The following is a 17,099-nucleotide window of genomic DNA, read 5'->3' as shown; positions in this document are numbered from 1 at the left end:
GCAAAGCAATAACGTCACCATGGAAACAAGAAAGTGGCAGATCCCAATCTAGAAAAGTTACACAATGCACCAGTGGAAGCCAAGCTGACAGCTCACCCGAAATGTAGTCATAATCTTATCTAACCAGTCATCCAAAACAACCTGTCCACTGCCCTAAAAATCCTCTAGAAAAATCACATCTCAAGCCATTTATACCATAAATATACTCCTCTGTTTCCATGGAGACAAGCAGGTGGAGTAACCAGCCCAAGTTACATGTCAGATCTGTGGAAAGGCGACACCACTCAGAATAAAACGACAATGTATTTTGTCGGAAGTGCCTTTCGTTTAGACGGTGGTGGCGTTTGCAAATCCTTTTACACTGTCCAAGATGCTGTCAGATCTGCTCATGTCACGTACGCATTTACATCACCTACATCACCATCTCCTCCTGAAAACGCTCGTCTAAAACACAGAAAAGTGAAGATCTAGCGCCACTTTTGCGTCTTCTGTTCCGACCGTCATATAAATGTAGCCATAGGTATTTTTGAGCAAGTTAAACCACATAAGTCCACAAATGCTAGAGTAGACAGACATGTTTAATGCCATACTGTGGAATAAGTAAAGTGATCTCCATGGAAACTTGTAAGTGGCAGAAACCAGGCTAGGAAAGTTATGCAATGCACCTTTAAGTCAATGATAGGTCTACAAAGCAACAATAAAAACGCAGAAATAAAATGGAATAACGTTTATCACAGTGGAAGCCAAGCATCAAATATCTAACCAATCATCCAAAACAACCAGCCCGCTGCCCTAGAAATCCTCTAAAAAACATCTCTCAAGCCATTCATACCATAAATATACTCATCTGTTTCCATGGAGACAAGCAGGTGGCATAACCAGCTCAAGTTACATTTCAGATCTGTGGAAAGGCGACCCGACTATTGTAATTTTGAGCAATTGAAACCATCTTTAATTCCATAAATGTTAGAGTAGACAGACAGGTTTAATGCCATACTGTGGAACAAGTAAAGTGATAACATCTCCATGGAAACTTGCAAGTGGCAGAAACCAGGCTAGAAAAGTTACGCGGTGCACCTTTAAGTCAATGATAGGTGTACAAAGCGAAAATAAAAACGTAGAAATAAAATGGAATAACATTTATCACAGTGGAAGCCAAGCTCACCTAAAATATAGTCATCATATCTAACCAATCATCCAAAACAACCAGCCCGCTGCCCTAAAAATCCTCTAAAAATACCATAAACGTACTTTTTTCTCCATGGAGACAAACGGATGTCACTACCACCTCAAGTTACAGCTCAGTTCTGTGGAGAGGTGACCCCATTTACAGTAAGAATGCTTGTTTTCCAATGCATTTTTGAGCGACTGAAACCATCTATAATTCAGTAAATCCTACAGTAGACAGACATGTTTGATGCCAAAGCGATAACATCTCCGTGAAAACTCTCAAGCGTCAGAAACCCATCGAGAAAACTTACGCCGCGCACCTTTAAGCCGACGACAGGTCTACAAAGCGAAAGCCAAAATGCAGAAATAAAACGGGATAATATTTATGACAGCGGAAACCAAACGCTGAGTCGACAGCTCGCCAAAACTATAGCGCGAGAAGTTAAACCCACACTTCTAACATGCGTTTTTAAGTGTGGGCGTGCACTGGGGGAATACTACCTGAGAGACGACCTCCCCGTTTCATGATACTCTTTAAAAGCTCTGACAAAACTTTCCTAAACTTTTTCCTTCAGGAGACGTTTGGGACCAAAAGGGAGAGTTTTGCATCTTTTTATCTTTTTTTGAATCACGCGCAGTCTGTCAGGGGAAATTAAGCAGTCTTTTTTTTTCTTCTTCTTTTTTTTTTTTCCGCTGGAGGGGGCTGCCAGGGCTTAGTCTCCCTGATGGAACTATACTAGAGACTCTTAACTCTGGTTCAGCACAGATAAGCACTATATTCAACCAGTGCTGTCACCGTACTAACATTTCAGACTTGATTTTGATACTAAGGAATTGGCTCAGTGCTCGATACAGATGCGATGTCACAATGAAGATAAAAATGCTCCTTTGTTAGTAATAGAATGTAATTTTCATACACAAAATAGAATTGTATTTTTCTGACTATAACACGCACAATATCAGTAATCTTGAATTCTCTTGTCTGTTTTCATACGTAAGGCGCACCGGATTATAAGGCGCATTAAAGGTTGTATAGAGGATTTTTTTAAGGGAAGAGAAATACAGCGACAGTCCTTGTGCACATTCAGAATTACTGTTGAAGTTTCCTGTCTAGAAGTAATTCAGCGACCGACGCGTCAGTTTTTAGACCCTTCGTCTGCTTCGGTCGCGCCATCGCTGGACGAGATCTCCAAGAATCACCTCAGTTTGGCTTTGCTCCTTTTCCTCTTCTCTTCTTCTTTCAGCGACCTCAAAAACGGACTTTCTTTTGCGGCGAACCGGTCGTGGATTCTCGTCCGCCGTCGCGACAAACTTTGTGCGAAATGCGAGGAAGCGACAGTTCGAAAAAGCCTCTAAGAACCGCTGCGTAAACCACGTAATCCTCGCGCTCCAACGAGTCAGTTATACTAGGGAGTTTGATTGACAACCTAACAGCCAATAGAAAATGAGGGAGCCTCGTTTTCTATTGGCTGACGTTTATCTGGCCTCACTACGTCCACAGTTGATAGATTTTCGTTCTTTTTTTTTTGGTCGTCATAATTACAAAGCTGCTGCGTCTCTGTAATGGTATTTTAATCTTTCACTGACAGTTTGAAACAAAAAAAAATCCTCCATACAACCTTTAAGGCTATGTTTATATGATGACAGTCTGAACAGAAGACTCAAAAGTGGCATCGCGTCTTCACTTTTTATTCTGCATTTAGACGAGCGTTTTCGGGAGGAAATCTGCGTGCATACGGTGACGCAAAAGTGTGTGAAATTCGATTGGGTATGTTTGTACTTAAAGCAACAAGGGCATCTTTGGACGTACGGAAGTTTATCATGTTATGCATTTTCATCAGCTTCTTCTTCCACAAAGTCGTCCCACCATCGACTGGTTCTCCAGGTCTCGTCCATGTCCGTCTGACTCGCCTGCGACGAACTGGTGCGTCCAGAATTTGACAGAGGTGATTGCAGATCCTTCTCTGTTCACTAATAGTATCTCTGCAGATTCTGTGCATTTGTTGGGAGCCTCCTGTACGTTTACTAGAGCTGCCAGAGCAACTTGAAGGTCTGACGCATGGAAAAGATCCGACATTTTTGTTTCTGTGTACTGTATGTATGTGACATAAACGGATACGTGACCTGAGCAGATCTGACCAGAGTTTTGCGTCTTAGGCAGTGTAAACAGAAAAGCTACGGTGGAGCGTATTCAACTTTTCCACTCTGGAGGGCGGTTTTAGATTTTTGCCTTTTTAAGCCCCAAAAACGCCGTCACCGTCTAAACGAAAGGCACTTCTGATAAAATATTTTGTCATTTTTACCCGCAAGTCCTATTGTGAAAATGGGCCCTAAATGAAACAAACGGACGACACTTGAGACTGATCCCTTAGCCCAGATGTCCACGATCCATTGGCAGATCATGCTGTAATTCGCCCGGCGTTTCCTCCCTGTCTTGGGTTAGGGTGGATTATAAATGTGAATGTGAGTGGATCATTTAAGTTTGTTTTTTTATTTCCTACGAGGACGACTCAAATATACATTGAGTAATAATGTGTTTAATGCAGCTTTGCGCACATTTGTTTACGTTTTACAGAAACAAAACTTAAAACCACATGGCTCATTTGCAGAAACTATAAGCACGGCACGGGTTCATAGTTTACCAAAGTCGTATTAAACATTTTGACAGATTTTTGAGCGCCGTGGACCACATAAAATCAATTCGAGGTCAGTAAGCACAACCAGAATTAATACATTATAAGGCGCTCTGTTGATTTTTGAGAAAATTAAAGGATTTTAAGTGCGCCTAATAGTCCAAAAAATACTTTCTTTATGTTAGCATGAAGTCTAATTTTCACTCAAAATGAAACTTAAACTGTTCTGAAAAGCTCAAAATTTATCCTGTTAATGTCATGTTTTTGCAGTATTGGATACTTTCTCAAATTAGAATCTAGTTTTAATTTTAGATTTAGTATCAATTAGCGTCTGATTTTTGATACTTTTGACAGCCCCTCAATTGCGACAGACTTTTTGTACATTCAGTTATTATCCAAAGAGGTAGGAGACATTTTGGTAAAATCTCTGTAAAACAAGCAGGTGTCAGACCCACAACCAAAAAGTAACATAATGTGCCTTTAAGAAAAAGAAGTAGACAAAAAATATTCAATCTAAACTAACATTCAGAATAATTTCAGGTCAGTGTAGCTTATTAATTCTGTCAAAGACACACTAGCACAGTTTCCAGAGCCGCTGCAGAGTCATTTCTCAAGTTCAGCCGCTGCTCTTTGTCCTTCACTGAAAGTTTGGCTCTCATTTGGAGGGAGCTAATACAGATCCAACAGTCAAGTGGAATCAGGTCACATGGTCCTCCAGCTCTCCAAACAGATTCATCAAAGAGTTTAAAACCAAACAAAGACGGGAGAGGAAGAATATACAAGAGGAAATCATTGTAATTAGTTATGAAAATTAGGCCAAAGTCACTCCAGGAACGATCAGCTAAAGTTCAGACACGTGCGTTCATATTTCCAACGCTGTCCAAACCTGCCCCAGTATCAGCTTCTCCTTTCTAAAACTGCACCAAACTCACCAATCACAGGTATATAGCATGAAAAATAGGCTGTTTCCATAGTGATTAACAATTTAAAGCAACAAATGGTCCTCAAAAATGGTCCTAAAACAGGAAGCTGAAGCCCATGAACGACTCAATCATTATTCTTTGTTTATTATTTCATAGAATCATAAAAACAAACAAAAAATTCTGTCATGGAAACATTTTTTTGGTCTAGTATAAAGTAAACAGACAAATCCATTTAAATATGTATTTTTAAACAAGTTGTCAAGGCAGATGAAATTCAATTTTGTATCGAAACTGGCCGTCCTTCTGTGTAAATTGTTAATGCATTTTGGAGGGAATTTTCAGTGTTGATGACGTGGGCTCTTTTCAATCTTTTTCCACAAACTGCAGCATCAAAGTGAACTTTTTAGGTTTAGAACTTTTTTAGGTTTAGTCCTGGTTTAGTCTTGGTTTAGTCCTGGTTTAATCCTGATTTGGTTCTGGTTTAGTCCTGAGTTAGTCTTGATTTTGTCCTTTTTTAATCCTGATGTACTTCTGGTTTAATACTGATTTAGTCTTGATTTAGTCCTGGTTTAGCCTTGATTTAGTCCTGGTTTAATACTGATTTAGTCCTGGTTTAATACTGATTTAGTCCTGTTTAATACTGATTTAGTTCTGGTTTAATACTGATTTAGTCTTGATTTAGTCCTGGTTTAGTCTTGATTTAGTTCTGGTTTAATACTGATTTAGTCTTGATTTAGTCCTGGTTTAGTCTTGATTTAGTTCTGGTTTAATACTGATTTAGTCTTGATTTAGTCTGGGTTTAGTCGTGGTTTAGTCCTGATTCAGTCCTGGTTTAGCCCTCACTTAGTCCTGTTTTAGTCTTGATTTAGTCCTGGTTTAGTCTTGATTTAGTTCTGGTTTAATACTGATTTAGTCTTGATTTAGTCTGGGTTTAGTCTTGGTTTAGTCCTGATTTAGTCCTGGTTTAGCCCTGACTTAGTCCTGTTTTAGTCTTGATTTAGTCCTGGTTTAGTCTTGATTTAGTTCTGGTTTAATACTGATTTAGTCTTGATTTTAGTCTGGTTTAGTCCTGATTTAGTCCTGCTTTAGCCCTGACTTAGTCCTGTTTTAGTCTTGATTTAGTTCTGGTTTAATACTGTTTTAGTCTTGATTTAGTCTTGGTTTAGTCCTGATTTAGTCCTGGTTTAGCCCTCACTTAGTCCTGTTTTAATCTTGATTTAGTCCTGTTTTAGTTTTGATTTCGTCCTGGTTTAGTCCTGATTTAGTGCAGCATTTAATAAAATAACAGAATAAAATAAAATGAAATAAATAAGTAATCAAATATCAAAAAGTTTAGTTTTTTTGCAGTGTAAAACCACTTGCAATTGAATAAACGTAAGGTAAAGCTGTTTAATGTCATACTGTGGAACATTCCCGGCAGAAACAAGCAGGAATTGCATCGTGCACCTTTAACTTTCTATTCTGTAAGTCACTATTCCCTTACCTTCTCTTACATTTGATCACAGAGAGAGTAGAGCTAAGTACCAATCTCCAACCTTTTTTTTTTTTTTTTTTTTTTACCTGCTTATTTCATGAGAATAAATCACTGAAATGTCCATAGGCTTCGAACACATCTCCATAATGACACACACGGTTTAATACACACTCTATAATCATAAACCGCAGCTTCAGCCCTCCAAGAGCCGGACTTTTGACGCTTCCTTATATTTCACGGCGCGCTTTCTCCTCCAGCTCGGCGGTTACTGCGTATCCACCAGCGAAACGCCATAACAAATGATGAATAACGGTACACCTCTGCCCACAGTTTTCACTTTATTTCACAATCAAGAAGGAATAATTAATTTAGAGAGCGTGCAAACTTGGCTACTTCTAATACACTTCATAAATCATGTGAAGGAACTTGTTTGATCAGCGTATCTGGAAAGCAACTTTAAATTGTGATAAATCAAGATGGCTGAAGAGCTGGACTAGGCGAAATATGTAAAAGACGACGAAAAGCGTAAAAAAAAAAAAGTAGAAGAAAGAAAAAAAAAGAGTGTGGTTCAGTTCTTCGGGATTTTCTAATTTTCTACCAGAGCTTAAGGGGGGACGACTGAATCCTATTTGCACAAAATGAAACCTTTAAATCTGTCCAAATGCGGAGGGAGGGTTAGAGGATGGAGAAGTCAGACCCCTCCAGTTCACAAGTCCATTTCTTATCGGCGACACAATAAAGACAATTACAAGAGTGAACCTCGGTGTAACCTCATTAGATAGTTTGTACTTTTTCTGAGAGAAGTTTATAGCAAAACTTTCATGTCTTGGTGAAACTTGACTCAGTAAAATATCACGGAAGAAATGATCTAGTGTAACGAGAATGGACAACCAATAGTTTCAGCCGTAGAATGTCTAAAGAAGTGGACGAAGAGTGTGACGCCAAGGCATATGGTTCCTGTCAAATGAAGCTCGCGATGCAGTTACATTTCCGACATACCTCCACTCCGGCATTCCGTCATTTCGACAACCCTCCATTCCGACATGTTTTATGTCTTTTCTGCCTTGTGTTTGTAAAATACCAGTGTTTTTCTAATTCCAACGTCTAACGAGCAGGGGTGAAAGTCGACCGGTGCGCTCCGGTGCTACGTACAGTTATAAGATTTAAAATTAGGACTAAAAGTAGAACAAATCCAGGTCTAAAGCAGGACTAAACCAGAACTAAATCAAAACTAAAATCAGGACTAAAATCAAGTCTAAACCAGATCTAAACCAGGTCTAAACTAGATCTAAACTAGATCTAAACCAGGTCTAAACCAGGACTAAAATCAGGACTAAAACCAGATCTAAACCAGGCCTAAACCAGGACTAAGCAAGGACTAAAATCATGACTAAAACCAGGTCTAAACCAGGTCTAAACCAGGCCTAAACTAGGACTGGCAATGACTACAATCAGAACTAAAACCAGGACTAAACTAGGACTAAAATCATGACTAAAACCAGGACTAAACCAAAACTAAAATCAGGACTAAACCAGAACTAAAACCAGGACTAAAATCAGGACTAAATCCAGGTCAAAACCAAGACTAAACCAAGACTAGAAAAGAAGAAAAGAGCACCACCACAACTTAATAATTACCTTGTGTGTCGGAATGGTGAAATGTTGGGAAAAAAAAAAAAAAAAAGTGCTGTCATTTTGACCAAGAAAAACACGTCAGACATTTGATAAAAAAAATGTAGATGCCGCCACTCCAACAATTAGACGTCATTGTCAGAGTGGTGGTATGTCGGAATGGCAGAACGGAACGAATTTGGAGCCAGACAAGAAACAAACGGACAAACGGACAAAACAGCGAAAAAAAACAAACAAAAAATCTGATTTGGGTCACTTCAGGCTGCAGTCTGATCGAAACCAAAGACTCTACGTGCCTACCGTTAGCTTTTAATCATCGCTCAAGACACGGACAGCACAGTTTTTGAATTATGACGCGCTTCCCTGCATTTCCCCGATATATCTGCTTGACATTGGCTACCACTGGCCTCTCGGCGCCTTGTTGTGCTACACTGACCCAGTTTCCAGCTTCACCGTCCCATATTTTAACTTTTCCTCATCAGCTACTTCTCTTTTAAAGGACAACGCCGAGCAACGCAATAATTATAGCAGAAGAAGTGAGCCACGGGCCTAAAATACAACACAAAAACGAAATGCTAACTACGCTTCGCCCACTGTATGCAAAACAGACCGAGAGGACAAACCAGGATAAGTACTTTGTAATGTTTAAATGATTTGGAACAGAAGTTTTTAGATTTTTTTTTTGTTTGTTTGTTTTTCACTGACCTTATATCGTACATCTGCTCAGTGTTTTGCATTTAGTCATGAGAACATTCATGAATTTGTAGCAAACTTCAGTAAAAATCTATGTGTAAGTTGAATACGAGAAGTAGTTTTGTGTTACTGTTAGATTTGATGAAGTGGTGTAGCGTCTTACCTTAAAACTAGAAGGTCTTGGGTTTGATTCCTGCAGCGTGGGGGCTTTCAGTGTGGAGTTTGCTTGTTCTTCCTGCGTCTGGGTGGGTTCCTCCATAGATTATACTGTAAGTTTCCTCTGTGAATCTAAAACAAGAACAATAAAGGTTGAATTTCTAGATTGAGATCCTAGTTTAAGATCTGGACGTCTAGGGAAGTTCTGCGCCGCCTGTCAGAGGTGGGACCAAGTTGTTGTTTTGCAAGTCTCAAGTAAGTCTCATGTCTTTGACCTCAAGTCCGAGTCAAGTCCCAAATCAAAGACAGGCAAGTCCAAGTCGAGTCTCGAGTCACTGGCCCATAAGACGAAGTCAAGTCCAAGTCTTTAAACCAAAGTACCAAATATAGTTTAGATTTTTGTAATTTATATGAATAAAAAAATAAATAAAAATACGTAAAAAGGTCATGGTATATTTATATATGAATATTGATTAAAGAGTTGTACATTTTTCCTTTTTAAATGTCTTCACAAGATCTTAGAGTGAATCAATACGAATAGAAAGAATTCAGTACTGTATTGTATTGCATTTTACTGTAGTACATTTGATGATACCGTATAACAGTACCTCAGCTACATACAAGTACCAAACAGAGAAGTGGGAGGGACATGTTCCAGTTTGTTCCTGTAAAATTAAGCACTGTATTCATCAACTGTAAAGAGAAAATTATTTTATAAAAACATGTAAATATACCGTATTTTCCGGGTTATTAGACACGCTCTTAAGCCTCTAACCCACAGGTGTCAAACATACGGCCCGGGGGCCAGATCCGGCCCTCCAAGACCTTTAATGTAGCCCTTGGGTGATTTTCTACTAAAATATTTAAATTATATTTTCTATTAAAATATTGGTCATTTTCTGCGGTGTTTATCACAGCAGCGTCTCCAGTGTCTCTGTACGTGGCCCCTCCCACCAGAGCAGCACAAATGAAGACTTGTCTCTTTCCAGGACTGTTAAAGGACGATCGTTTTGACTGTTGACCGTGACACCCTCATCAGTAAAATGTCAAAAAATGAGAAAAGTGGAGCCGAGTGCAGGATTTTCCAAGAAAAATTGACTTATTCCTATTTACATACAAGTTCACGTTAAAACATTGTGTTGAAATTGCATTTTTCTTAAAGTTTCAGGTTGTTCATAATATTATAATATTATAATAAGAAAGAGTTCATCAATTATAAAAGATGTCTGTAATAGATTTGCGTTTCTCTGTACAAATATTTGAACTTATTGTTATTTTTGGGGTTTATATGACATGAGTTTTCTGATCCGGCCCCTTGGAGATCAAAATAGGTTGGATACGGCCCCCGGACCAAAATGAGTTTGACACCCCTGCTCTAACCCCATCAAAAAACGACCATGCGCCCCACAATCCAGAGCGCCCTGTACATGAATCCACTCGGGTGTCCCAGCACGACTTCAGTAAACTACAAAGCCGCAACACCCGCAGCGCACGCAAACACACACGGAGCAGACAGCGACCGCGCGGCGAAAAACACCCGCAGCCACACTCATCACTCCACGCCGACGAGGAACGGAACGGAGGAACGAACCGAAAAAGCGAGCGCGATGTGCCACTTCTAGACACGACTGAACAACTGAGTCACTGCGAACACGCCGACAATCCAGCGGTCCCAGACAGCACCCTCCCTACACGCCACAACTGAACAAAGCCCAGAGTCACCGTGAACGAACAAACAAACAAAGTCCCACTGACCCATCCAACTGTTGTGTTTCCTTTAAAGTCCAGTGCGGTTTATTTGTGAAAAAAAGATCGAAAATAGATCTTTCAATGACAGCGCGTTATAATCCAGAGCGCCTAATAGCCCGGAAAATACGGTACTTTATTTTTAGGAGAGGCATCAAGTCTTCTCAAGTCACAGGGGCTGAAGTCCGAGTCAAGACCCAAGTCACTGACCTTTAAATCCAAGTCGAGTCCTAAGTCTTTGTCCGTTTCATCAAGTCAAGTCTGAAGTCCTAAAAAGAGTGACTCAAGTCTGACTCGAGTCCAAGTCACGACTTCTAAGCCCCAACCTCTGTCGCCTAATCACAATGAGAATGTAATAATATAAAGTAATACATTTACCACATCCAAGACTTCAGAAATCTCTTTTGTAAGCGCCTTTTCGAAGAACAGTGCGGCACATTTGGCCTTGACAATTCTGAACTCAACCGGTAAAGAAAACATACAAAAATAACATCAATAAATAAAGAACGACACACACCATACCTACATTTGTATTCAGTTCAACCCAAAAACTATTACCATATCACCTTGAGGATGCCCAGTCTAAGCAGGGTTTGGCCTGGTTACTCCATCGATGGGAGACCTCTGGAGCAGCAGTGGTGCAGCAGTGATCTAGTGCTTATATATATATATAGTGTTGCCGTGTCCTTGGGCAAAACACTTCACCCACTTTTCCCGTAGTATGAATTGTGTTGGTAAAATGGAGCAGATTGGCAGTCGAACCCCAGGGCAACTGTGGCTACAACAGAAGCTTATCAGACATTCAGAATATGTAATAAATGAATAATGCAATGAAAAGTGAATGAATAAATCCGCTGTAAACCAAATTACACGGGACAAATGAGGACTAAACCGGGTCAAAATGTAAAATAAACCTGATCAAAACAAAGGCAACATTTGATAGAGCGTCGTCAATGATAAATGCTATTGATACTTTGCAGTGACATCGCGCTGGGGGTGTATTTCTTTGTACTTCTATGGCAAAATGTTCATCAGTTATCATAGTGACACAAGGCAAACATTAGCAATAACTGCCAAAGAAAGTTTTTGTATAGACTGAAATAGTCTGGATTTAAACAAGACATTTTCAGGAGTCTGTGATCACGTTCTGTTTAGGAGGTTGATTAACAATTAAAAAAAAAAGGTGAAAGTGACTAAATGAAACTGTTGCTATCTAAACTTGTGACTGTAATTTAGTACTTGTGACTTGTTTAACAGCACAAATCATCTCACCGGTTGGATTTTCATCTATTTCAGCTTTTCTGGTCTGATTATGTTAAAAAGAAGATCAAATTATCAGTGTTGTACCTCAGTTGAACGCACTGTATTACTGATGAACCAACTGTGAACATGTTCATTCTGGTGTCTGTGAACAGCTAAAACAGGACTAAAACCAGGACCAAAACCAGGACTAAACCAGGACTAAACTAGGACTAAAACCAGGACTTAAACTAGGACTAAAACCAGGACTAAACTAGGACTAAACCAGGACTAAAGGACTAAAACCAGGACTAAACTAGGACTAAAAACCAGGACTAAACTAGGACTAAAACCAGGACTAAACTAGGACTAAAACCAGGACTAAACTAGGACTAAACCAGGACTAAACTAGGACTAAAACCAGGACTAAAACAGGACTAAAACAGACTAAACTAATACTAAACCAGGACTAAACTAGGACTTAAACTAGGACTAAAACCAGGACTAAACCAGGACTAAACCAGGACTTAAACCAGGACCAAAACTAGGACCAAAACCAGGACTAAACTAGGACTAAAACCAGGTCTAAACTAGGACTAAAACCAGGACTAAACTAATACTAAAACCAGGACTAAACCAGGACAAAAACCAGGACTAAAACCAGGACTAAACCAGGACCAAATCCAGGACTAAAACCAGGACTAAACCAGGACCAAATCCAGGACCAAAACCAGGACTAAAACCAGGACTAAACCAGGACTAAACCAGGACTAAAACCAGGACTAAACCAGGACCAAAACCAGGACTAAACCAGGACTAAAACCAGGACTAAACCAGGACTAAAACAGGACTAAAACCAGGACTAAACCAGGACTAAACCAGGACCAAAACCAGGACTAAACCAGGACTAAAACCAGGACCAAAACCAGGACTAAACCAGGACTAAACCAGGTCTAAACGCAGGACTAAACTAGGAGTAAAACCAGGACTAAACCAGGACTAAAAGCAGGACTAAACCAGGTCTAAACCAGGTCTAAAAGCAGGATTAAACCAGGACTAAACCAGGTCTAAACCAGGTCTAAACAATATGACACCTCACAGTAGGTGGACATAATTTAAGGCAGCAGTGATCTCATAGAGAAATCATTTCTCTATCAATAATATTTTTAATATGCTTCAGGAAAGACTGGACTTTTTATTTCTTTTAGCACATAAAACATCTCATGTTAAGATTTCCTAGTCTTTGCTTCTCTAAAGCAAACAAAAGTCTGTTCATGGAGACTTGGACTCAACAGACAATTTGAAGAGAATCAAACGAGAATTTTCAGGATGTGGTTGGTACATTCATGCAGTTTTACAAAGCATGACGATATCAAGTAATCCAAAGTATTCAGATTACGTTACTCACTTTAAGTAATTTAATGGACTACGTTACAAACTACATTTTGGGGTGTGTAATCTGTAATCTGTAGGGTGCCAGAGCTGAGAGGGGTCACAACAAACGCAAACGCCGCAACAAATACAAATGCGACGACACAAACGCAAACGCCACAACACAAATACAAACGCTGCAACACATTAAAAAGCCACAACACATTAAGAAGCCACAACGGAAGTGACCGCGGGACTCTATTTTCCGACGAACCGATCAAGCGGCAAGTGAAGAAGAAGAACTACAACGTGAAACGAATAATGATAAAACAATAAATTACTTTTACTTAGGTTTCCAACTTCTCCGTTCTTTTACTTTTCACGTTGTAGTTCTTCTTCTTCACTTGCCGCTTGATCGGTCCGTCGGAAAAAAGAGTCCTGTGGTCACTTCAGTTGTGGCTTTTTAATATGTTGCGGCATTTGCATTTGTGTTGTGGCGTTTGTATTTGTTGCGGCGTTTGCATTAAAATAGAGTCTCACGGTCATTTCCGTTGTGGCTTTTTTTGTGTGTTGTGGCTTTTTGTTGTGTTGTTGCATTTGTAATTGTTGCGGCGTTTGCGTTTGTTGTGACCCCTCTCGGCTTAGGGGAATACATTTTAAAATTAACCTTCCCGACACTGATTACAGAACACTGAAATGTACTCGCTTCTACGCATACTGTAGTTTTAGCTCACTGAAATAGATCAGATTGTCCAAAAAATCAGCCGTGTTCCACTTCTTTTGTACTTTCTTTACTTCGTGTTGCATCGTTCACATTGATTGTCATATCCCCGGTGGATTCAAAGCCGTCCATCACCTCCTCTCATGCAGTGACAGTAGTTCTTGTCTGGTGGGCTGAGAGCTGTTCATGTGAAGTATATATCGATGTGGGAAACTCTACCTGTGATTTGATTGTCATTCTGTCAGAGCAGAGGAAAAGCCTGTTTGACCCTCTGCCTCCTCTGTCACTCATAAGCAGCCCGTCTCCACCGGGGGCAGCACAGGTACTTTGTATGGTGAACGGGGAATTTTGTGTTTTTTGGTACAGCGAGAGAGGACTAAGAATGAGGAGAGGTGGACAGTATTGCGTATTCCACTCACCCGTGAATTCTTGATTCTGGTATGGATTCTGGTATGTGGTCGTCTTGTCTCAATACTAAAACTTCATACTATTTCTATACTCAGTACTGATTCCAATACCATGATGATAATAATAAATAAATAATAAAAAAGAAGAAGTAGAAGAAGAACAACAACAAAACAGAAAGACAGAATGCACTTTTTCACGTTAAATTATAGTATTTTCTTTTATATTACCAACTTGTCTTATATCCGTGTATTTCCTCATGGTCAAGGTACACAGCAAAACACTGGAGGGTTAAAATTTCAACGGTAAAATATTTCAGAGTTGTTTTAAGCACAAAACGTGTTATTTTAACTATCTGAAAAGGAAGTAGAGGTTTGAGTTGGGGTTATTTGCCAGAGTTGATATGGTTGAAGTTAATTCTACTTCCCTTAGTGTTAATTTGGCACCTCCCACCCCAATACATTCAAACTCCCGTGAGAGAAGACCAGTTTGAACCATTTTTTTTACATAATTTCATCTTAAATTAATTAAAATAAAGTGTAAAAATAAAACATCTCTGTGTCTTGTTTAGCTAAATCAGGATAACACTACATCCATTATCCGTTTACTCTCAAAATGTATATAATATAACCTTTGATTTTGGGCTTAAACAAGAACTTTGGTCCAGTGTTACTTAATTAACATTTCCAAAAAATGTTAAATTAACTCTAAAATAGATTGAAGTCATATAACCCCTGAGAAAATGTCAAAATTTTATTCTGTGAGAGTCCATTTTAACATTCCTACTACTACTAATAGGTCCGGAGCTACAGGATGGAAACCCCTGCTTAAAAATAGGCAGTTTTTTTAATACTTTTTCCTAACTTGTCAGGTTTTACAGTGGGTAGTTAAGGTTTGTCGTGCTCTTTGGTCTCATTCCAAACTCTTCTACAGTAGATTCAAACAGAATCCAGAAGAGACTGGTTGATCAGGCAAATAAATAGCATTCTTACATCCATCCATCTTATCTGGGGCCAGGTCATGGGGGCAGCAGTCTAAGCAAGGACTCCCTGACTTCCTTCACCCTGGACAATTCCTCCAGCTCCTCTGGGGGGACAACAAGGTGTTTCCAGGCCAGCCGAGAGACATAGTCCCTCCAGTGTGTCCTAGGTCTTCCCCAGGGCCTCCTCCTAGTGGGAAATGCCCAGAACAATTCCCGAGGGAGTCACCCAGGAGGCATAGGAACAGATGCCCGAGCCACCTCAACTGCTCCTCTCAACATGGAGGGGCAGCGGCTCTACTCCGAGCTCCTCCTGTGTGACTGAGCTCCTCACCCTATCTCTAAGGGAGCACCCAGTCACCCTGCAGAGGAAACTCATTTTGGCCGCTTGTATCTACGATCTCGTCCTTTCGGTCATTACCCAAAGCTCATGACCATAGGTGTGGGGATAAACCTAGACTGAGCAGTAAATCGAGAGCTTTGCCTTTCAGCTCAGCTCCCTGTTCACCACAACATAAGTCTGTCTCCATACATTTAATGCCATACTGTGGTACAATAACATCTCTTCAGACATAACCAAGTGACATGCCCTCCTCCAGAAAGTAACTTGTGCACACTGTCTGCACACAGAGTATAGATTTTAAAGCATATGCCACAGTCTGTCCTTTACACGCTGCGACCAGCATCCTGCAGAACAAACTCTGCATCGCAGTGGAGTAAACACACAGTAGTAAACATGGGCATTGCCTGTGGGTAAATTACAGTACTTGTGTAGTCCTTGGAGATAAACAGTCTCGCTGCTGCCCCCTAGTGGGACGTCCTGCCCAAGGACATATACAGCAGGAGTGTGAGGGTCCCAGGGGAGAGAGCGGGAGGAGGAGGAGGAGGGGGCGGATTATTTCAGGAAAGGGACTCATGTTTTTAGGGGTTTAGTGAAGAAAATGTGAGCTTAAATGAGCAGGACTGCAAAACACATGATGTAACAGAGATGGAACGTTAATATCCATTTATTTATTATTCTGATGCAAGGATGGATTAAATGTGAAATGATTTATCTTTGTGGGCAGCTTTTGGTCTTTTTTCCCCCACTGGTTATTTTCCAGTGCATTTTTCTCCATTAATGAATTTAAATTACAATGAAAATCCGAGAAACCTGTGAATATTGAACCTCTAAACCTCACTTTCTTCTAATTACACAAAGCCTTTTCTCCATGTTATAATGTCTTTGTAATTGCTTTGCCTGGAATGTTCCACACTATGGCATTAAACAGATCTATTTTCCATTTATTTCCAATTACAATTGCTTGAACAAAATCACATCTCCACAGATCTGACCTGGAACTTGGACTGGCTGCTTCTCCTGCACATCTCCTGAGAACGGTCGGTCTGCAGCACGGGCGTTCCAGACGTGCAACTGAAACTCCTTAATGGGCGTTCCTGTAGCGTGTTATCAACCAATCAGAAAGAGTTTTGCACTCATCCACTTTCTCACTTTCACTTTTTTTGGCAAGCCTGTACTGTGTGTGGTCGAAGCAAAGCAGCAACGTGTGTGTTTCACAAGAGGTTATGTCCGTAAGTATCATTTATTTGTACAATTTGAGCAATTCCAGCTTCATGTGAAATGTCCATAAACAGAATGATGTTAGACAATCTCCTGCAGACATATCAAACTCGGGCCCAGAGGCCAAATTTTTTTGTATCCAAATGATTGCACTTACAGCCTTAGATCTACAGTACTGTGTTGAAAATACTGAAGCAAGTAGGCAGTACAATATAGTCTATAGTTTTGGTTTTCTTTTTGGAAGGGGATATAAGCTAGATACAAGTGGTCGAAATGAGTTTCCTCGGCAGGGTGGTTGGGTGCTCCCTTAGAGAAAGGGTGAGGGGCTTGGTCACACAGGAGGAGTCTCTGCTCCTCCACGTCAAGAGCAGCAGTTGAGGTGGCACGGGCATCTGT

Source organism: Boleophthalmus pectinirostris, unplaced genomic scaffold (genome assembly GCF_026225935.1).
Source record: "Boleophthalmus pectinirostris isolate CB_2022bp ecotype Guang Dong unplaced genomic scaffold, ASM2622593v1 HiC_scaffold_15, whole genome shotgun sequence".
Taxonomy (NCBI): Eukaryota; Metazoa; Chordata; class Actinopteri; order Gobiiformes; family Gobiidae; genus Boleophthalmus; species Boleophthalmus pectinirostris.
This window is presented reverse-complemented; position numbering follows the sequence as displayed.